We start from the raw sequence: 24,183 nt of genomic DNA, 5'->3' as shown, positions 1-24,183 counted from the left end.
CACAATTCTCTCCCCCATTTACAGGATGTGTTTCAAGCAGTGTGATTGGTGAAAGAACTTTTCTTAGTAGAAGAGAGGGCAGGAGGGGGCGTGTCCCTATCAGATAATCTTTAGTGTAGCTGAGCCTGGAGGATCAAAGCTGCTAACCCCCACAGCACCAACATTTCAGCAGGAGGAAGAGAACAGAAAAACATTGTGGTAGATATTTCTACAGAATCCACTAGTCTGCCCATGGTGGGACATACTTCATTACAAGAAGGTAATGTAACTAAAGCTGTAGAGAATAAAAGTTTGTTTAGTTAAACTTCAGCTTTAGTTTCTGCATGTACATCGACTGGCTGGATCAGGTAGCTTCTTATAATTCCATAGGTCGATACCCATTACTGAAGCTTAAAGAGTAATTCCATTTTTATTGAGAAAAAAAAAATTCACCTCTGGGTGGTCAGTGTACATTACAAGGATTTTAATAAACTTTGTTGCAGACTCCTGTTTCTGCTCTCAAGAAAAAGCTGTTTGTTCTATGTATTTTGAATACTGATTCTGAAAGTGACTTTTTCATTATAAATCAGCTGATGTACTTGCAGCATTCTAATGAGGAAAATGCAGTGTTGGCATGCCTTTAGAAGCAATTACCCCTTTAGCAGTACCTCACCAAAAATGATGTTTTGTTGCAGAGGATGCCTAAAATCTGACTTGTATCTTAGTGTAGACTGCAATCAGTGAGCCAATCACACAAGCAGGAAATGACATTGTGACGGTATTCACTGTCACTGGAGGTGAGGAGCAAATACTTAATGGTTTGAATTGCTTCAGATGGGATAGCAATATTTATCAGCATAATCTTCATTTAGAAATATGAAAATTTAATCCTATTTGAAACTGGGAGACTTAGACTGTTATAGACTATTGCCATGAAGTCTGACTCCTAAATAATGTGTGTATTCCGTGTTCCTGCATGCCAGAAAGGCTTCCCTATTGTTTGTGTATTGAAATGAAATGTGTATTGTGTTAAAGTTTACCTGTCTCATTGTTAAATGTTAATGACCTCACATTGTTCTGTCCAGATGGCTAGATAATTTGTTTAGTTCCCATATACACTTTAATCTGCATATACTTCTGTAATCAGACAAAGGGGAGGGATTGTGTACACTGTATGGGAGTGTAAAACTCTGTTTTCATTGGATTGTGAATGTCATGTCCAGTTCTCCACAAGGTCCATCTGGGCAGTAACCTTGTTGGGGAAAACCATATAACAGTATGTTTCTTGTTCAATAAAGAGTTACTTCACCCTCAATCTAGAGTCCTGTCTCTCATTGGGGGAATCGGCTACAAGGGATTGCTATGTCCTCCATACTCCCTTGGATAATCGCTAAGCTCTTGTAAGAGCTTGTGTAAGAGCTTGTTCACCCATGGGAATCTGGAGCCTTGTCGTAGGTCCAGGGTGGGTAGGAGACAAGGAGACCCTAAACAAGTTGCGGCGGTTAGTGGGGTCTGAGGTGGTTATGGTGTCTGGTGGTGTGCTTGGAGCCCTCAGGAAGCACTAGGAGCATCCGTCAACGGAGGTACCCGGTCAGGGTGCCGGTTGATCCGTTACAGACATTACTGGGGACGCTCCATACACCAACTGTGTATAGAATACATCCAGGTTGCCATATTATATTGCATTTTACATAAAATTACAGTACTGCAGATTGAAAAGGAAAGGTCTTTTTTTAATATACTGTGTGTATTATAAGGTATATGCTATTTTTTTTTTTTACTTGCTATATTTTTTGCACAAAACTGGAGGTACCCTTTAAAGCCTTTGACAGTAGCGCTTTCTTTGCTGCTTCATTAGATGTTGCTCTTCCTAAGACTACTGATATAATATAATCCATTAATTCTCTTCTAGGGGTTAGCTGAGGTTTAGAAAAAAAATAAAAAATCTGTTATTTAGATCTAAAAAACGAATAGATGATGTATTGTTGGACACAATTACCTTGTTTATGGCAATCTTTCCACATGTGGAGTACAAAAAGGCATTTCCCATTGTGTCTAAGAATGCAATCTTTTCATGTTTTACATCCAGAAGTCTATGTAAGCAGCTTTCCTGGAGCTGACTTCTTGAGATAAATCGCTTACAACTCTCTGCTGTCTCACACCAAAATAGTAAATGTCATTGGATTGCAGTGATCCATCTTCCATCCTAAGCAATTTGCATGTGATTAACTCTTCCGCCTTTCTGCAGTAGTCTCCCACCTCATTAAAATCACCTCCGTTTTCAGGAAAATGACACTTTTCATGGGGGTGACACTTGGGCCAAATATGCTGTACTCAATCTCTTTCAGATCACTGTATTGCTAAGGTGCTCTGACACAGGTATAGAACAGTGTTAGAGAAAGCTTTATCCCTTGAGCCTTTCAAGAGAAAATGCAAATACTAAATTTTAATGATAACCAAGCATCTACATTAAAAAAGAACATAAATCAATTCATGATTTTTTTTTTTAATTTCCTGTTACAAGTTATTCAGTTTTAAGTAAATTCATTAAAAACCCAAGCACAGGATAAAAAAAAGAAAGGTTACCTACTATATATATATATATATATATATATACAGTATCTCCCAAAAGTGAGTACAACCCTCACATTTTTGTAAATATTTTATTATACCTTTTCATGTGATAACACTGAAGAAATTACACTTTGCAACAATGTAAAGTAGTGAGTGTACAGCTTGTATAACATTGTACATTTTCTGTCCCCTCAAAATAACTCAACACACAGCCATTAATGTCTAAACCGCTGGCTACAAAAGTAAGTACACCCCTAAGTGAAAATGTCTAAATTAGGCCCAATTCGCTATTTTCCCTCCTCAGTGTCATGTAACTCGTTTGTGTTACAAGGTTTCAGGTGTGAATAGGTAGCAGCAGTTGTGTTAAATTTGGTGTTATCGCTCTCACTCTCACACTGGTCGCTGGAAGTTCAACACGACACCTCATGGCAAAGAACTCTCTGAGGATCTGAAAAAAAAGAATTGTTGCTCTACATAAAGATGGTCTAGGCTATAAGAAGATTGCCAAGAACCTGAAACTGAGCTGCAGCACAGTGGTCAAGACCATAGAGTGGTTTAACAGGACAGGTTCTTCTCAGAACAGGCCTCGTCATGGTCGACCAAAGGAGTTGAGTGCACATGCTCAGCAGCATAACCAGAGGTTGTTCTTGGAAAATAGATGTACGAGTGCTGCCAGCATTGCTGCAGAGTTTGAAGGGGTGGGGGTCAGCCTGTCAGTTCTCAGACTATACGCTGCACACTGCTTCAAATTGGTCTGCATGGCTGTCATCCCAGAAGGAAGCCTCTTCTAAAGATGATGCACAAGAAAGCCCGCAAAGAGTTTGCTGAAGACAAGCAAACTAAGGACATGGTTTACTGGAACCATGTCTTCTAGTCTGATGAGACCAAGATAAACTTATTTGGTTCAGATGGTGTCAAGTGTGTGTGGTGGCAACCAGGTGAGGAGTACAAAGACAAGTGTGTCTTGCCTACAGTCAAGCATGGTGGTGGGAGTATCATGGTCTGGGGCTGCATGAATGCTGCCAGCACTGGGGAGCTACAGTTCATTGAGGGAACCACGATTTCAAACATGTACTGTGACATATTGAAATAGAGCATGATCCCCTTCCTTTCGGAGAATGGGCCGCAGGGCAGTATTTCAATATGATAACAACCCAGAACACACCTCCAAGATGACCTCTGCCATGCTAAAGAAGCTGAGAGTAAAGGTGATTGACTTGCCAAGCATGTCTCTAGACCTAAACCCTATTGAGAATCAGTGGGGCATCCTCAAACGGAAGGTGGAGGAGCGCAAGGTCTCTAACATCCACCAGCTCCGTGATGTCATCATGCAGGAGTGGAAGAGGACTCCAGTGGCAACCTGTGAAGCTCTGGTGAACTCCATGCCCAAGAGGATTAAGGCAGTGCTGGAAAAAAATGATGGCCACACAAAATATTGACACTTAGGGCCTAATTTTGACTTTTTGACTTGGTGTGTACTCACTTTTGTTGCCAGCGGTTTAGACATTAATGGCTGTGTGTTGAGTTCTATTGAAGGGACAGCAAATTTACACTGATATACAAGCTGTACACTCACTACTTTACATTGCAGCAAAGTGTAATTTCTTTAGTGTTGTCACATGAAAAGATATAATAAAATATTTACAAAAATGTAAGGGGAATGCACTCACTTTTGTGAGATACTGTATATATCAATTGACCTGTAGGCGGCCAAGAGTAATAAGCAAATGAATTTATAGACACATTTGGACTTTTTCTTTAAAGAACGTGTTTGGTACCACCTTCTCATCCCTTCTAAACCAACCCATGTTGTAATACATGATTTGATGGGGCTGAGGGGACAGAAGGTCATCTTTTACAGGAAAATATCATATATATTTAACATCCGGTTTTGTCTCTGAATCTACCAATTGTTTTGACATATGGTTTCACTGAAGGCAACTTTTGCTTATGCACTTGCTTCATCAATGTCAATGATTGTTGCATTGTGAAGGCTTGTGAAAGTTTTTATGTATTCCTGTGTTAAATGTATTTGTTGTGTAAAATTTGCTAAAATGGAAATTAGCATTTTTTAATGTTATATGATAGTCCCTACAATGTGATATCTAAAGTCTAATATGAGTTTCAATAGGCTACTAACTAAGCTGGCAGGCCTTTTTTTTTATAAAAGTAATGTTGGACAGACATTTAAAGTCAACCTTTAATGTGATATAAGCAATAAATTATTATATCAGACTGTCAAGGGTCTTTGTGGCACCATTAATCTCCTGAATCCTGGAACCAAATTTATTTTAACTAGACTTGATATAGTATATATGCCTTCCCACAAATTAGCATGGTACCTATCTGTATTGTGTCACTACAGGTTCCGTTAAAGACAGACATCCATCTTCCCATCAATTTTAACCATCTTCCCTGTCCCTGCTGAAGAAAAGCAGGCCCAAACCATGATGCTGCCACCACCATGTTTGACAGTGGGGATGGTGTGTTCAGGGTGATGAGCTGTGTTGCTTTTACGCCAAACATAACGTTTTGCATTGTTGCCAAAAAGTTCGATTTTGGTTTCATCTGACCAGAGCACCTTCCTCCACATGTTTGGTGTGTCTCCCAGGTGGCTTGTGGCTTTCTTCTTGCCACTCTTCCGTAAAGGCCAGATTTGTGCAGTATACGACTGATTGTTGTCCTATGGACAGAGTCTCCCACCTCAGCTGTAGATCTCTGCAGTTCATCCAGAGTGATCATGGGCCTCTTGGCTGCATCTCTGATCAGTCTTCTCCTTGTATGAGCTGAAAGTTTAGAGGGACGGCCAGGTCTTCGTAGACTTGCAGTGGTCTGATACTCCTTCCATTTCAATATTATCGCTTGCACATTGCTCCTTGGGATGCTTAAAGCTTGGGAAATCTTTTTGTATCCAAATCCAGCTTTAAACTTCTCCACAACAGTATCTTGGACCTGCCTGGTGGTTCCTTGTTCTTCATGATGCTCTCTGCGCTTTAAACGGACCTCTGAGTCTATCACAGTGCAGGTGCATTTATACGGAGACTTGATTACACACAGGTGGATTCTATTTATCATCATTAGTCATTTAGGTCAACATTGGGTCATTCAGAGATCATCACTGAACTTCTGGAGAGAGTTTGCTGCACTGAAAGTAAAGGAGCTGAATAATTTTGCACGCCCAATTTTTCCGTTTTTTATTTGTTAACAAAGTTTGAAATATCCAATAAATTTTGTTCCACTTCATGATTGTGTCCCACGTGTTGTTGACTCTTCACAAAAAATTACAGTTTTATATCTTTATGTTTGAAGCCTGAAATGTGGCAAAAGGTCGCAAAGTTCAAGGGGTCCGAATACTTTTGCAAGGCACTGTATACATTGTAAACCATCTATGTAATTGTTGTAATTATATATAATTATAAACTATAATTGAGTACAATATACTACACAGCAAACTCCCACAGTTTTTTCTTAATTGGCAGTATAGACAGTATAGCTAACTTGTCCAGTTCAATCTGTGATATACTTCCTCATTGTTGCTCAATACTTTTAGTTTTGACATTTTGACATGATCAGGCAATGATTGTTAATTACTTGTTGTAATGCCACACAATGTTTAAGCAAGCTAGCACTATCAACAGTGTGCAGTGACACAGGACAACTGGTTGTGATTGGTCTTATCTACACAAAGACTGAAAAAATGGTGAGAATTAACAGAGCCGCAGACCTACAGCATTATTCATTGAAACTGGTATACTTTTACTTGAGGATTTCCAAACAGAGGACCTACTGTAGCATCCAGTTGCACAAGAAAGAGCTTTTACTGGAGCTATGTGGCCTTTTTTTATAGCATATGTGTCTATGAGCCTCTCAGGGCTGAAATGCAAAAACATTCCAAAGAGTGGCTTCTTGTTGATTTTTTTAGGCTGTTGTAGCTTGTAGAGGTAGGAATTTCTCATGTAAGGTACACATCTGATCCTACTTGGGAGCCTGACCATTATCACGGCTCAGAGTGGCAGACATCCCTAAGCTAAAATCAGCCATAGTTTACCAATTTAGCAGTCCAAATTAGGGTACATGGTGGTGCAGTACAGTGGGGGGAAAAGGAGATGGTACAATTAATAAAAAAATATGGCTAAAAATGTAAAACAAAAAAAAAAATTAAGGAAAATAAAGTCATTAGAGAGAAAATAATTGTGGAGAGAAAACAAAGTGCAGTAATGAGATGGAAGTGAATCGTTAAAATGGAAATGAGATGTGAAACACTAAAAAGAGTCACATTGTTGCTTGAGAGAAAGGAAACCAATATGCGATTTAAGATTATTACCATAATCCCTCTATTTTGACTGCTTTAGGCCCCTTTCACTCTTGTGCGACTTGTCCTGCGACTTGAGACTGCTTCCCCATGTTTTCCAATGAGTACCGTTCATATCTGTGTGACTTCAAAGTAGTCCATGCACTACGTTGATCCGACTTTAATGCGACTTGAGGTCCATAGACCTTAAGATTACACATGCATTGCTTCAAATTGCATAAAAGTCACGTCAAAGTTGCATGACTTTCAGGTCATGCACGTCATGGACCAACACCAGCAGATGACATGGCTCCAAAAATCATCACGGACTGTGAAAAATGTTGCATTTCATTTAGAAAACAAGATCCCAGAGTCTGGAGGAAGAGTGGAGAGGCACAGAATCCAAGTTGAATGAAGTCCAGTGTGAAGTCTCCATAGTCAGTGATGATTTGGGGAGCCATGTCATTTGCTGGCGTTGGTCCACTGTGTTTTATCAAGTCCAATGTTAGCGCCGCCTTCTACCACGAAATTCTAGAGCACTTCATGCTTCCCTCTGCTGACCAACTTTATTGAGATGCTGATTTTATTTTCCATTTTCTTTTCTGAAATGCTGTAAATTAACTTTTTAATGATATACTAATTTTATGAAATGCACCTATAAGCTATAACCCTTAGATACAAAAAAATTCTCTATTCAAATCTGTATCTATGTGTTTTTTAACTCTGATATTTACTTGATTTGACAATCCAATACAAAATGCAAATAGTTTGGGCAGATAAAACGTATTCCAAGAGTTAAATAAATCAGGACTCAATAGATAGTTACAAAGTTACATAGTTACATAAGTAGTGAGGTTGAAAAACGACATCAGTCCCATCCATTTCAACCCATAATGTGTGTGTGTGTTTGCTGTTATCCGTACATTGTATACCCCTTTATGTTGTGGTCTTTAAGGTGCCAATCTAATAGTTTTTTGAAACTATCGATGCTCCCTGCTGATACCACTGCTTGTGGAAGAGAATTCCACATCCTTACTGCTCTGACAGTAAAGAACCCCTTACGTATTTTAAGGTTAAACTGTTTTTCTTCTCATTTTAGTGAGTGGCCACGTATCTTATTGTATTCCCTTTCTCTGAAAAGTTTGTTCTTTATGCTAGGGTCACTAGTACAGTATTTGTACATTGATATCATATCCCCTCTCAAGCGTCTCTTCTCCAGAGAGAATAAGTTCAGTGCTTGTAGTCTTTCCTCATAGCTTATATCCTTCATTCCCTTAATTATTTGTGTTGGCCTTCTCTGGACTCTCTCCAGTTCCAGCACATCCTTTCTGAGGACCGGTACCCAGAACTGGATGGCATACTCCAGATGTGGCCGGACCAGAGTTTTGTAAAGTGGGAGAATAATCTCATTATTTCTGGAGTGAATCCCCTTTTTTATACATCCCAGTATTCTGTTGGCTTTGCTTGCAGCGGCTTGACATTGCATGCCACTGCCAAGCCTGTTGTCGACTAGGACCCCCAGGTCCTTTTCCATGTTTGATTCACCCAGCGAGTAACTTGCGTTTGTGTTTCTGACGCCCAAGTGCATTTTTCAACATTAAACCTCATCTGCCATATAGTTGCCCACCACATTATTTTGTTCAGGTCTGCTTGTAAGGTTACCACGCCCTGCATAGAAGTTATTGCCCTGCTTAGCTTTGTATCGTCCGCAAATACAGAGATTGTGCTGGATATCCCATCCTCTAGGTATTGGCTTTAGGTGGTAATTACCTAAATCTTAGGTTTATAACGAACTTCCAAATTTCACAGTTACAATCAAGCTTTCAGTGAGAGTGCATGCACGTTTATAGTCAGGAGCAGGAGGTACCCAGAATACAGAATTTAAGGTTGATAATGAGCTAGCCCAAAGACCAGGACATGTGTTTGCACATGGAGTAGGCAGAATGCAGACTTATAACATGTGTTGTCCCCCTTCACTCTGTATGTGTTTCAGTTGTGCAGTTATAAATGTTACTTAACTGGCTTTTCAGGCATTACTTAAAAAGGAGTACATTTTCACAACATTTTGTAAATTCTTGAATGACTGAAGGGAATATAGATTCATCAGTCTGGGAAATATACCTTTTAGAAAACCTGTTTGCTAAATGTTTAGCCTTAACAAATTTGCTTCTTTTAAACATACCACTATTGCTTTTAGAATAAAACAAATACCTCTTATTTAGAATCTGTTTGATTTATATAGTTTATCCTACTTAACTCAAAGGTGGTAGCCAGGTAATCCAGGTAAACTAGCTACCAGAAATGAAGTATGTTACCTAAATTATCCTTACATATATTAGCATCAGTAGGCTTCACTGTGTGTGGTTCATGTATGGAGATAAAGAAGGATGGGATTTCAGGACCCTGGACAGCAGCTTGCTACTTAGTTCACAAAATGTTCATCCTGCCATGGATAGCAAGTATTGAATAATGGATAAAGCATGATACTATTTAGAACTGGGCTTCACAATAGAAGAATATTTTGACTACCATCCTTATCCAAAACATAACCATTTTCGGAATTTTCATTTAGTGTGTCTCCCATTGTTTAATGGAGAGCTAATACAGAATTATAACTAACAGACAGCTATTATTTAACACTGCAGTTGATTTATATTTTATCTGAATTAAAGAGCATATAAACTAATCTATGTGCTGCTGACTTGATGTAGTTGTTTCTTATACATTATCTTTTGAATCCTTGATGAACTTGTTGAACTTGATAGATTAAAGTGTTACTAAACCCACAACAGTAAAATTAGTCTGTATATGCAGTAAAGCATGTTTGTTATACTCAGTGTGGAATCTAAGGGGTTAATCTGTTGCATTGTGTAAAAAATGGCTTTTTGATCCTGTTTTCTCTGATCCTCCCCTTCTTCCACAGTTCCCAATCCATCTGCTGATAGAACAGAGCCTTGGGGGCGCTCTGCACATGCTCAGTGTGATGTATATTGCTAGAGAGTTTTTTTTTTCTTTTTTCTTGGGAGGGTGTATGTGTTTGGCACAGGGCTAGTCAGCACTCTCCAGACAGAGGGTCAGGGGTCATGCAGCCTCATAGGACAGCCAGGGGAGAATGAAAATTCCTCCTACAAGCTTTAACCAGTGCTCGGCCAGACATTGATAGAAGTCACAAGACTGCTAAATAATGCTGATGAGAAAGGGTATTTAGCGGTTTATATTTACTAAAATAATTGCATTTCCATGTTGTGCGTACTGTGGGAGACCAGATATAGTGAATGCAGGCTCTTGGGTTTACTAACACTTTAAATACATAATCACATGCCAGTAATAAGGAAGCAGTTTTGGTGATCCTCACATGGCTATCAAGCAACAACAAAAACCCATGTGTAGGTTAACTGTCTTCTGCTAGATTTATTGCTAGAATATATTGTCCCCTATATTGTCGTCATTCCCCTGTGGGGAATGACGACATGCATTCTGTCAAATGTATGTGTTGATGTTTCTTTTGGTTACAACCTGAAGCAGGGTTCTGAAGAACCCAAATACCACCCCTCCTCTGTTACATTCTAGACCACTACACTACAGTATATCTAACTGGTATAATTGGTATAATTATAATACAATTATACAAATTGTAGACCTGAAAATATGTTATCATTTTATTGGGCACAATGAAAGCATTTCATCCCAAGCAATCACATTATTATGTTGAATCAAACAGACAGGTTGCATTATGGTGAGGTCACTGCTCTTTTAAATCTTTTTTTTTTTTTTCACTTTTCCCTTTTGAACAGGAAAGAAGTGTACAGGATCTTCAAATTAGAGACCCAAATCCTTAGGGGTGAATTTTGAATGGGATATATCACAGTAATAAAAAAAGCTCCAGTTATATGAGTTTTCAAATTAAGACAGGTCAGGCTATATTATTATTGTTTTTTTTTTCATTTTCCTTTTTAGTCCCCTTGCCTTCCACTTCCCCTCTTTCCCCACTCTTCTGCCCAACTTCATTTGATAATAGTAACACACATTGTGGATAAAGTGACATAATCAGTAGAATACATACAGTGAATTTTATAAATGTGTTATGCAAAATCTGTAGAAAATGCTTTCAGAGCACTATTCAACTGAACTGAACCCTCTATTGTGGAAACAATTGCAAAAGTCTGGCACCCCCCTACTGAGTCAGACCTACTTCTCTGCAATCAGCAAAGCTCATGCTTCTCGCTGATTATAGAGCCTTGGTTCTGACTCATCTGTGGCATTGGGTATGAATTACTGCTTCTTCAAAGCGAGCAAAAGTTCCTCTCTGCAGCTGATGGCAGGACACAGGCTTTTCTGATCAAGCCGTGGCTGGTTTTTAAATAAAAAAAAACCTTTGAAACTTTGCACAGATTTTGTTTTATTGCACCTGTCATATATTTAACTAATTTTAACAGAAAGTTCAATTGGGCTTAAAAAAATAAAAACATAAAAAACAACTGAATTTTCAAAATGATTACACATCTCTAGTTTCCTTTTTTTTTTCAAATATTTTTTATTGGATTTTTTCAAATATAACAAAAAGCATAACAAAAACAATGTATTCTTTACACAGTGAAAGAGAAGAATGAAGTTTCAGTCTAGATGGTTATGAGTAGGTGGCTAATTATCCTGTAGGTACGAATGAGATATGCCAACCTTTATTCAACCGATAACTGCCAAGATCCTCAGAAGAACTGGACCTTGGTACAGTAAATGAAATACCAAAAAATAAAGAGAGAAATAAGGGATACATAGTGAGATCTAGCTTCCTTTTATTCTAGATTTTAGTTTGCATTCAAACTTTATGCATCATATGTTGCACCCCTATTCATATAAATATTCAAAACTCACTTTGATAAAAAAAAAAAAAAGAAATACATACAAGCTGAATGGGAATCAACATGCAAATTTTTTCTCATGCCTATATGACTTTGATGAATAGACCTGTTAGTGTCTCTGGTTACTGTCATTGTGAAACTCTTTGAAGCAGGCAGCCCTGGAAAATTAATGCACAGGGTTCAGACACAAAGATGTTGTGCTTAAGTCAATTGCTATATATACAAGATAAACACTCATGGAAAGTTATTCCGCTTGCACCACATATAAAATAGAGGCATAATTTCATCTTGCACTTACTCAGAAAACAGAAGCTAGTCTAGGGACAATCATAATTTATACATTACTGAATTTCGCAGTAGACTGCATTGGGACTAGAAAAGAGGCTTGAAGACTATTGCTAAACAAAGAGATGCACCTCATTAAAGTAAAACAATACCACACAGCGGATACATGTTGAAAGAATATTATAATAAGGCAAGGGATTCATATCTTACAAAGGATGTAAACTCTAGCCTTGGCTCACGATATGAGAATAGTCTGAAAGCCAAGAATACTGAGGGCAGTGTGCTGGGGCTCCAGGAACATGTGTTTCCTCAGAGATTGAGGGCAGTACAGAAACTGGAACATAACAGAATTTAGAATGCCATTGCAATTGTCCAGCTTAATACTTTACAGCCAAGCGTAATGAGTAACAGCAAGATAAGTACAAGGGCCACTGATCTTTGTAGCAGTATTATAAGGTGCAGAATGATAGATCAGTCATTAGGCATGCCTGTTGCAGTAGTAGTTGTTATTGAGCAAGATACAGGCGGTCCCCGGGTTACAAACAAGATAGGGACTGTAGGTTTGTTCTTAAGTCAAATTTGTTTGTAAGTCGGAACAGGTACATTTTTTAAGTTTAGCTCGAGCCAAAATAATAATTTTTACGTTTTTTGGACAGCATAGGGAAGGGTTAACACCCTTGTACCATTTATTTTGCTGTCTGTGCCCCTGTTCAGAAGATTTCATCTCACTTTCTGTCCCTATGGCAACTGTATTTTGAAAATTTTGGGTTGTTGTGGAAACAAGGATTGGTGATAAAGCTTCAGTGGAGACACCTTTTTTCCATGAGAACTCTTACAGGAGTGAATTTCCCTTCCTAGGGGGAGATTTCTCCTCACTTCCTGTTGTCTCCCTCGGTTTGTAAGTGGGAGTCGTTTGTAAGTCGGATGTTTGTAACCCGGGGACTGCCCGTATTTACAATTCCATTGCAGCTCATTTAAATAAAATATGAATATGGGCTTTTTGTATATGACAAGTCTAGTATTTTTTTATGTGCCTGTTTTTTTGGATATTAAATTCAGTCAATTATCAAATCATGTGCAGACGAAATAAGTGAACAGGAGTTTGCTTTTTACATGATTGGATAATTGAATATTCATTCAATATACAATTTATCGTGCAAAGATTCTCAACTGCTTTAGCAAATCAACCTCATTACTGAACCTAGAAATTTCATATACTTGCTTCTTTTTGTTTCATGCAGTTGCATGGCCTAAATTCACTTTAGTATAAAGGACATGTGCTATCTTTCCTCCTCCTTAAAAAAAAAAAGACAAGCTAATGCAGTTACAGTAAATGTTTATTGTAAGTCATTAAAAGTATATCGTTTAAAGTTGCTATCACCCTCCCAGAATTCCATGTTCAGCAGCACTTAGACTGGAAAAAAGAGGGGGAGCACTAGAAGCAAATCCGGTGTTCTACATGACCGCATGCTAACAAACAACATACTGGCAGTAAAAAAAGAGCAGAGTCAGGAATTCATCACTTCTTAATTGGAAGGTGACCAAGCTGTATTACTTAAAGCAAAGCTCCACCCAAAAAATAAGCTTCGCTTATCTGCCTCCCCCCCCCCTCAGGTTCCACATTTGGCACCTTTTGGGGGGGGGAGCAGGTACCTGATTTTGACAGGTACTTGCTCCCACTTCCGGGTGATCTTGCTGCGGCCATTCACAAAGCGCAGTGTTCTTCGCGCATGCGCAATAGAGAATCAGCTGTAAAGCCGCAAGGCTTCACTGCTGGTTTCCCTTTCAAGCAATGTCAGCGGCAGCACCCGAGAGCCGATGGAAAAATCGGCTGTGGTAAAGACCCCACTGGATTCCTGGACAGGTAAGAGTCCTAATATTAAAAGTCAGCTGCTAAAGTATTTGTAGAAGCTGACTTTAATTTTTTTTTTCTGAAGGAGCCTGTATCTCCTCTTTAACTGCAGTATAGTAAATTAGGTCCCCATCCTGACTTTGCTGTCTGGCAGGGCTGTGTACATCTCTAATTCACATACTGCCACCATGTGCATAAATAATAAAAAAAAATCAGCCAACTGAATTTATCCCTGCTTATTGCCAGGGTTGAAATCAGTCAAGTAAAGTCTAAAATATGTAAAACACCTTTAAGATATAACAAAGCCAAAAACAATTTATGCAAATCGATTTGCTTCTATATAAAATAGCGCATTGGTGCAAAAAGTAGTTTTTTAAGAATTTACAAACTGGGGTGCATTCAATTACTTTTGTTTAGCAAAAAAAAAAAAAGTTAATTTGTATTTTGTAATTGCAGCTGTGAGATTTAGCATATAAGCACACGTATTTCCCTGCAGCTTCTACACACGATGTGTTGTGTACTCATTGCTCATTCCCAGCCGGACCCCGCTGTGAATTAAACCTCTGGCAGCTTTAGTGCACTGTATAAAAATGTTGATTTTTCTCTCTTTAATGCAGTGGGGAAAACATATTTTTCAATGATTTGGTTGGCTGCAGATTTTCCAACGGAGAGATTTCTGTGATGACTTTTCTCTGCAAAGTTAATTAAGTGGAGAGTACATTAAAAGCTTAATATATTGGGGTCAGTCGAGTTCTCACTTTGTAATGTTAAAAGCGAGTAAAAAGGCTGCTGTGTTTCTTTTGAAGATGCTTCTGATAATATGATTCAGTGACACAGAGTAATGGTGTAGAGTGAAGGTAGCCCAACTCCTAAACATGCAGCAGTGCACTATTTACTGTTTGTCAAAGCATTTTGATGCATAATTACTTGTGGTGCTTAGAATATTATGCGTGAATGGCAAAATAAATTTGCTTCATAGCAAAATCATATTTATTATGCAAACATGTCCTATCGTTTGTGTACTTCCAGGTACAGGGTTTTAAAATGATTACAAGTTGAAATCAGCAATGCATCTTATAGCTTTATGTTTTGAGAACAATCCACATTCTGCTAATATTAAAAAAATATGGTGTAAACACTCCAGTAATGTAATAAAAAAAGAAAGCATAGGCAAAACACATCATTTAACCACTTAATGACCAGGCCATTTTTGCGATACAGCACTGCGTTGCTTTAACTGACAATTGCGCGGTCACGCAACGATGTACCCAAATAAAATTGAAGTCCTTTTTTTCCCCACAAATAGAGCTTCATTTTGGTGGTATCTTATCACCTGTGTGCTTTTTATTTTTTGCACTCTTAACAAAAAAAGAGCGACAATTCTGAAAAAAAAAACAATATTTTTTACTTTCTGCTATAAAACATTCCCAATAAAAAAAAACTTAAAAATCAAATGTTTCATCATTTTAGGCCAATATGTATTCTGCTACATATTTTTGGTAAAAAAAATTCCCAATAAGTTCATATTGATTGGTTTGCACAAACGTTATCGTGTCTACAAACTAAGGGAAGGATTTATGTAATTTTTATTTATTTATTTTTCTTACTAGTTACGGCGGCGATCAGCGATTTTGCAGGCGGACAGATTGGACACTGACATTTTTGACACTTTTGGGGGGACCAGTGACATTACTACAGTAATCAGTTCTAAAAATCTGCACTGTTACTGTACTAATGACACTGGCAGGGAAGGGGTTAACACCAGGGGCGATCAAAGGGTTAAATCTGTCCCTAGGGGGTGCTTTCTAACTGTTTGGGGGATGGGCTTGCTGCATAAACACAGAGACCTGTGTTCTCAAATAAGAGGAACACAGGACCCCTGTGTTCATTACTGACAGAACAGCGGTCTGCCATGTTTACAACGGAAGACCGCCATGCTGTCTCCACCGGCAGCGATCGCGGGTGCCCGGCGGACATTTCGGCTGCCAGACCCGCTGATTGACTCCCCCTGTGGCCAGTCGGCGCTTGCATGCGCCTTCGGCAGTGTTCGGCAAATAAGTTAAAGTGGTTCTAAAACCCAAACATTTTTTTTTTATTTTAATGCATTCCTTGCATTAACATAAAAAAATGTTTTGGCATCAATATACCCCTCGTCCTCCATTTTACTTACCTGAGCCCTCGTTTGATCCAGCACTGTTTCTATCTGCAGCCCTTTTTCCCCCTCACTTTCTGGTCTCACAGTCCTTGCTGAGGCAACAGGAGCCTATGGCTCCTGCTGCTGTCAATCAAAGCCAGTGATAAAGACAGTGGAGCTAGGGAGCAAGCCCACACAAGTGCCCCTATACAAAGAGGCTTTCTTTGGGGGCATTCAGTGGTGGTTGAGAAGCCAGGAACAATAGCAGGGGACCAAAGAAAAGGAGGTTCTGGGACACTGTTCAATTCTATTTCTATGAATATTATTATTAGTAGTATTATTATCATTATTGGTATTTAAAAAAGAAAAGCATTTACAATACCTTAACCATAACCCTAGATGTCCAGCAGTGTTCAAGGTTTGTTTTTGAACACAGTTTTTGATAAACATATCAATGAGCTAAACCCAAGTATGGCTTGCTAGAACTGAAAGGCATGCTTGCACACATCTAATCTTGGCATCTCTAGCTAATTGTAGCATCATTTTAACAACAAAAGTGGACACAGAACAATTTAGTGCTAGTAATCAGTGCAGGTTCTAAAAATATAGTTTTAGTTTCACGTTATAGATATGTTTAAAGCAAAGGAATATTAAGAGAATAGCATGAAGTTGATGGCAGTATGATGAGTGGGCTTACCTTACATTCATAAAGTGACCCTCTGCCTGGGTTATAGATATTAAAATATTTTCATATTCTTAACAATCTGTAAATCTTTAAACTAAGCCCTTCCATCCACATACAAGACTATCTCTTTAAACTTTTCTGCACAAGGTGGACTTTTATGAACCCTGGAGGTGTCTCTATTCCTCTGAAAGGGATTACACTTTTATTTCCATATCTCAGAGGACTTTATCGAGAATTCACATTTTTTTTTCCCCACAGATCTAAATAACTTCCATAAAGTGACATAGACAGTTACATGGTCAGATCATGCCCAAATGACACTAACCTTGTTGGAAGAACATAATGGACAAATCACTTGCCCATGGCGTAGTAATACATATTTGTTCAATAACAAGGGATATCAAGAGAGAATGTAAAACCACCTTAAAGCGGAGTTCCAGCCTCAAAATCAACTTTGGGCTATCCGCTTGCTCAGTGTCACCTAAAAAACAAATGGATAGTCCCAATTTTTTTTTCATTACTCACCTTGATATTGAAGAAAATATACTTACCTTTCTTCCACTTCCTCCCTCTGTGGCTGCGCCGTCACTTCCTGCTTGCATTCATTCCTGGGAGCTGAACGTTATTACTCCCAGGAATCAATGCGCCTGCACCGGCCCTGCTCGTCAGTTCTGGTGCAGGCGCATCATTCCCTGCTAAACAGCTTCTGGGCATGCCCAGAAGCTGTGCAGGGATGATGCGCCTGCCCCGGAAGTGACGAGCGGGGCAGGTGCAGGGCATTGTGGGACCGAAGAGGACACAGAAGAGGACACAGAAGAGAACGCTCTGGCTTCAGCTGCCCACACCTGAGATGACAGCGCTGGAGAAGAAATTTTTAAGGCAAGTATTTCTTCTAAAAGTTAAGTGCGACCTGGGACAGTTTAGAGGCTATCCATTGTGGAATGCACTAGCCCTGACTGTCCTGGGGGTATTTTTAGGGAAAAATAGTTTCCAAGGCCAGAACTCCGCTTTAAGAAATGTTTCCACTGGAACTCTCTCCCTGGATCTAATGTGTTTAATGTGTGGTGTTCATATAAAGCATTAAGAAAAGGCCTGCTGATTAAATTTTCTGCCAGTGAGAAAAACATGAGAATGCAATCTATTGCGTCCATTCTGTTCAAAATTAAAATAAGATCTTCCTGACCTCTGTAGCTACAGGCACTGTACAGCAATTCATAACAAAGACTTTGACGTTGGTTACAGTCCCTTTGTAAACTATACACAATAACTGTTCTGTGTTTACATTAGAAAGCTGGCTGCCATATCCATGCTGTCAGAAAAAGCAGGGGGAGATGAGTTGTGATTTCAGTGCCTCTGTTTTGAATTTTAAAGTAGAATTCCAGGCACAACCTAACTACTCTTAAAAATGCTCTCCCTCCTCCTAACATCTATTCTTACTAACCTGTTTAAGAAAAATATCTTTGTATCTATTTTCAGGCCACTCTGGTCTGGACATGTGATCTCCCATGTCTCAGCCAGCGCTGGCTGCAGGGGAATGGAGGCAATGCTCAACAACAGCTGGTAATGCATAAGTGGTGATGTCACCCTTTGGCTTACTATGGCCTATCTCTTGTCAGTTGTCTCTCCTTTCCCCTGCAGCCAGTGCTGGCTGACAGAACGGAGTTGATTCTTACTAACTTGTTTAAGAAAAAGATCTTTGTACTTATCTATTTTCAGGCCACTGTGGTCTGGACATGTAATCTCCCACATCTCAGCCAGCGCTGGCTGCAGGGGAATGGAGGGAATGCTCAACAACAGCTGGTAATGCCTAAGTGGTGATGTCAGCTATTGGCTTACTATGGCCTATCTCTTGTCATTTGCCCCTCCTTTCCCCTGCTGCCAGCGCTGGCTGACAGAACGGAGCTGATCTCACAACTGGACTGAACCGACCTGAAAAAAGATAAGTATACAGATCTTTTCTCACACAGGTATGTCAGAATAGGTGTTAGGAGGGGGGGGGGAGTATTTAAGGAGTAGTTAGGGTTTGGCCAGAATTCTACTTTAAGACTGAAGACCTCCAGAGTTCGTATAGCAAAACATGTATGTGAGAGCTTGCTTTAAAAATATTTTTTTACTGCTTAAGAATATGTGAATATTTTGATGTGTTTAGCCGAGCTATGTGTATATTTTAACCTGCCCCCTTCTCAATAGAGCAGACTCCTGCTTGTATTTTCTGGTTATCATTAGAGGGCCAAGCATTCTCAAGCATTTCAAAAACTCAGTGGACTCTGTTATGCAAGTATAACCCAACCTATATGGTAAAGATCTGCCCTGTTTCATACTTTCTTCTTAATGGCCAACAAGGCTGCCAATCACATTTATATAGGCACAGATGGTGGGAGGATGCAGGCCAGAGTGTGACCACAGAAAATGTGGCTGAAGTTTGATTTAAGGAACTTCCTTGTTTAATAATTATGTAGTCATATACTTTAGTTATTTAAATTAGATCACAACATATAAAAAGTAAAACAAAACAATAACAAAAAAATCCAGAAAATACATTTAGCATATATAATGAAAAAGCTGAATCGACATTGCCATTAACACCCAAGTTCTGATTTTAGCACAGAATGGAATAAATACTGAAGCTGTTTTGCACTTTACTTCATATACATTATTTATTTACTTGTTTATTTGCATGTTGATATTTCCTCCTGATGTTCTGGGAGATTTCTGCAAAAACAGAGCTGTGATAGAGCTTCTTGGTTGAAAAATGATAAATAATAAAATCACATAAAGTAAACATTTCATTGAGTGATCAGCAGTTACATAGTTGCATAGTTAGGTTGAAAAATATACAAATCCATCTAGTTAAACCAATAGAAAGAAAAATAGAAAACCTCTATATATGCAATCCTATACCAAAGGAAGGCAAAAAACAAATATGCATGATCCAATTAAAAAATTCCTTCCTGATACCCCAGGTGGCAATCGGATGTTCCCTGGATCAACCACTGCATTTAAAAATGTATCCAGCTCCTTTTTTAAAACAATCTACTGTGCTGGCCATAACTATTTCTTGAGGGAGTCTATTCCACATTTTCACAACTCTTACTGAGAAGAAGCCTTTCTATATATGAAGAATAAATTTATTTTCCTCCAGACCTAAAGAGTGCACCCTTGTCCTATGTGAGCTTAAAGTGAATAACTCAACACAAAGTTCCCTATATGGACCACTTATGCAATTATACATGGTGACCCCCTCTAATCACCTCTTCTGCAATGGCAGCCTCCATGTTTCTTTTTATGACAGGTTTTCTTAAAGACCTGAGGGGGTCTTTTATAATAGAGAGCAAATATCAATATCCAACTCTGTTATGCTCTGCATGGTTATGCACATTAATATCATAAAATGTGGGCAATGATGTGGAGAATAAAGTGCCCTACGGAGCCATAACATGGCCATAACACTGCTATAAAAATGTGCCCCCTTGTTTGCAATAAGTCTCATATTAGTGGAACAAACATAACCTATTGTATATGAATATGAAACAATTATTCTTCAACAACATAACGCACGCACATTCCATATAGCAGAATACACACCCAACAAAATAAGCTGATAACACGATTATACATTGTAGAAGTCTTTAGTAGAGTCACAGAACAGTTTAGTCGTGCAGTAAATGTCAGTGTTCTATAAATAAAAATAATTAAAACACTAATATGTATTACATTTGGCAAATTACTTTCTTATATCACCCTTCAGTTTCTGTTTGTAACATTTCCTACTAAATTAGATCCTAACCAGTCCCTTGCTAAAGTTCGCCAACAAGAAATCTGATCTAAGAGAGAAAGGTTAAGTGATTTATAAATGATTCATTACCATGACGACCAGCAGTCCTGAATTTCTCATGAGGAAACGACTTCCTCAGCCTTTCTAAGTTAGACCAGTAATTGAACTCTGAGAATGTACACAACAGGCCTTTGTGTTTTCTTCAAATATTTTTAAATTGTTCCCTTTCAGGAAAAGTATATTGGAGGGCCCAGAGTAGAACATGTTTGAGAATTGATGGTACATTATATAGGAACTGAAAAAAACGCTGCCGCTTCTGCACATCTAATCTCATTTAAATTATTCTGCAAATCATTGCAACAGTCCAAAAATGAAATAAGGTAAATGAAAACTGCTTAATACTTTAAAATAAACAATTGGCAACTGAAATCTGGGAGTTGGCTATGTTATTTTTTTAATTTGCAGACACCAGAGCTTCCACTCTGATCTGGCGTCAACATCTAGGGCAGTGATGGGGAACCTTGGTACCCCAGATGTTTTGGAAATACATTTCCCATGATGCTTATGCACTCTGCAGTGTGGTTGAGCCTCATGGGAAATGTGGGTTCCAAAACATCTGGGGTTCCAAGGTTCCCCATCACTGATCTAGGGAGTCACAAATATATGAATATATTGATTCGGCCAGTTTGCTGTTAGCAGGGACGATGAACAGTGCGATTCTCCTTTACAATAATATGAACCTTTTCCTCCCATTGGACATGTAGCTTTAGCCATAGGCAATATTTGGTAGCTATATGTTTTCTGAACCTTGTGGTATTTGCACTTATGGTTTAATTGTATTCATCTCTGTTTGGGTATTTTTTCCTTGCAGGGGCCTGTGAGCTCCTTCTTCCTGTGCATACGTTTTGTACACTTTTGAGTATACCATTATAGGTTTTGTGGCGCGGCCGATGAACTATAGTTTGGTGTTTTTATTGAGGGTGTATACATACACTTTGAGAAAGCTTGCTACACATCTGGATCCTGAAGAAGCCCCAATTATGGGTGAAACACGTTGATCCATCCCATTGTAGGATGTGCTGCAATACACCTTTTAGATACCGTATCTTCATGTGTTGTTTTTATTATCTTGCCTCTAATAAAATGTATATTTTTATCATTTGTATTTTACCTAATTGTTATTTTTAGGCACACTAAAATCCCCATTTTCCTCGTTTGCAGGGTCCTACTTGTGAGACTCGGTTTACTTTTGACAAATATGTGAATATGTTTAGACTTTTAAGCCCAACAAGATTTATATTCACATCTTGACTTGAGCAGGGTACTGTAGGGGTTTCAAGAATCTTGAAGCTGGTCAATGCTTTTTATATATTTGCTGAGGCTGTTGCTACTTAGTTAATTGTTTTTTCAATATTTGCATCCAAAACCACCAGTGGGGCAGGTTTTTTTTAAGCTGTACATTGCAGTTTGTGTATGACAGTAGAGTGAATCCTCTGCCAATATACCTTCATCTAATCTTGCTCTATATATAGCCTTGCACTAAATTATTGCACCAGTATGCAAAACTACGCAGTAGTTGGGGTGCCGTTTAAAAAAATGGTAGTGCCGGAAAATATACAGCATTCAACTTGAATATATTATGTAAAAATGGTGGGTTCTAGATAACATTTTCCTGAACTGAATACCTGATGCATGGGATAGAAAGAGGGAGAGTGCAGTGTATAAGGCAGAAATTGAACAGTGGGTTTTCTGTGACAAATATTTGGCTTAAAGTGAGAGAAAATACCCTTCAGAGGGGAAAAAGTCTTTTAATTAGGCTAAAAATCAACATCTCCAAAATACGCCCCTTTCCAACCAATGACACAACACAGCTCTTAGTTCACTCCCTGGTCATCTCGTGCCTCGACTGCGGCAATTCCCTTCTCATTGGCTTACTTCTACATAGACTATCCCCCCTTCAATTTATCATGAATGCTGCTGCCAGACTCATCCACCTTACCAATCGCTCAGTGTCTGCTACTCCTCTCTGTCAATCCTTTCACTGGCTTCCGCTCAACCAAGGAATTAAATTCAAAATTCTAACAATAATTTACAAAGCCATCCACAATTTAGCACCCAGCTACATCACTAGCCTAGTTTCAAAATACCAACCATATCGCTCTCTTCTTCCTCTCAAGAACTCCTGCTCTCTAGCTCCCTCATCTCCTCCTCCCATGCTCGCCTCCAGGACTTTTCCAGAGCCTCTCCAATCCTATGGAACTCCTTACCCCAATCTGCCTGATTATCTCCTACTCTATTAGCTTTTATACGATCCCTGAAAACCCTCCTCTTCAGAGAAGCCTATCCTACCCACACCTAATGATTGTACTTCCATTTTCTGCATCATCTCATTCCCCACAGTTATTGCCTTTTGTTTCACTTGATCCTCCGTTCTAGAATGTAAGCTCTAATGAGCAGGGCCCTCTAATTCATCCTGTATTGAATTGTATTGTAACTGTATTGTCTTCCCTCACATTGTAAAGCACTGCGCAAACTGATGGCGCTATATAAATCCTGTATTATAATAATAATAATAATAATAATAACAATAAAAAAACAACTTTAGGGATGCCTTAAACCTGCATGTGAAGTTGCAGATGCAGTAGGATATACTCCTTTAAAACTAAAAATCTTGTTTACAAAGAGTGGTTAGGGTTGTGTAATTTAGCAGCAGTAGCACTACCACTTCTAAATGACAGATCTCCACTGGCTTACATTTGTCAACTAACCAGGAAATTTTTCATTTAATTAGTGTTATTACTATTGCCTCTAAATGACAGATCCCTGACAGCTTCTGTTTGTAAAAAGTCTATGGGGATCCTGATAAAATATTTTACCCAAGATCTCCAGAATTTTTGTTTACAAGGATCTGTAATTTGTGTCAGAGGTAGTGATGAGGCAGCATAGGAGGCAATGGTTCATCATGGAGAGGAGTCAAATTATTGATCACTGTTCATTGTGACAAACGTGGATCTCCATGGATTAATATTGCAATTTTTTTTTAATAAAATACTTTTCATAGTATTGTTGTTTTTATTTTTTTTGTTATGTTTTTGTGAATGAGTAACAAGGGGTACTATGTACCCCAATATTCGTTAATGTAAGGGGGGGGGCAGATATCTGGGGGCTCTTTGATCTAGATTTCAGGTTTCAATAAGTCCCTACACAGACACCTTGATCCCTCTTTTGGTACTGGATATGGAGATGAGGCAATTGTCTTTATCTACGTGGGGACAAGGTGCCAGGTAAAGGGGGAGACTGTTCTGCCACCTTACAAGGTAATCTCCCATTATTGAGGGCATACAAACTGGTATGGTTTAGGAGAAGGTTGCATGCTCACTGACCCAGCCCTTTCCTGGCAAGCCAGAATGCATACCTGGATTTGTTCTTTACTCTTATACACAATAAATTATGTGGAACTACACTAGTGATTAATGTTCAAAGGAAATGAACAGCTGTCAGCACACTATGCTATATTAGCTGTCAATTATAGACATAGCTGTCAATTATAGTATACCAAATGTGCAGTGCTAATCAAGCCACATAAAAACATCTATGACACATCTATTCCTGTGTAAACAGAATTATATCACAGGAAGAAATCAAAACATTCACACTTTTGAATGTTCACACAAAAAAAAAAAAAAGATGTATATAAATGTCCAAAATTCAAACACTGCGAATCCCACTCCAAGTAAATCCCCACCACC

General features: G+C 38.7%; 1 protein-coding gene across 1 annotated transcript in view; it reads left to right on the top strand.

Moving 5' to 3' along the window:
* Positions 1-24,183, top strand: part of GRIK3 (glutamate ionotropic receptor kainate type subunit 3) — an 813,353-nt gene that overhangs the window by 111,978 nt on the left and 677,192 nt on the right. The gene's annotated exons all lie outside the window — the stretch shown is intronic.

Source organism: Pelophylax lessonae (genome assembly GCF_965119305.1).
Source record: "Pelophylax lessonae genome assembly, chromosome: 2".
Classification (NCBI taxonomy): domain Eukaryota; kingdom Metazoa; phylum Chordata; class Amphibia; order Anura; family Ranidae; genus Pelophylax; species Pelophylax lessonae.
This window is presented reverse-complemented; position numbering and strand designations above follow the sequence as displayed.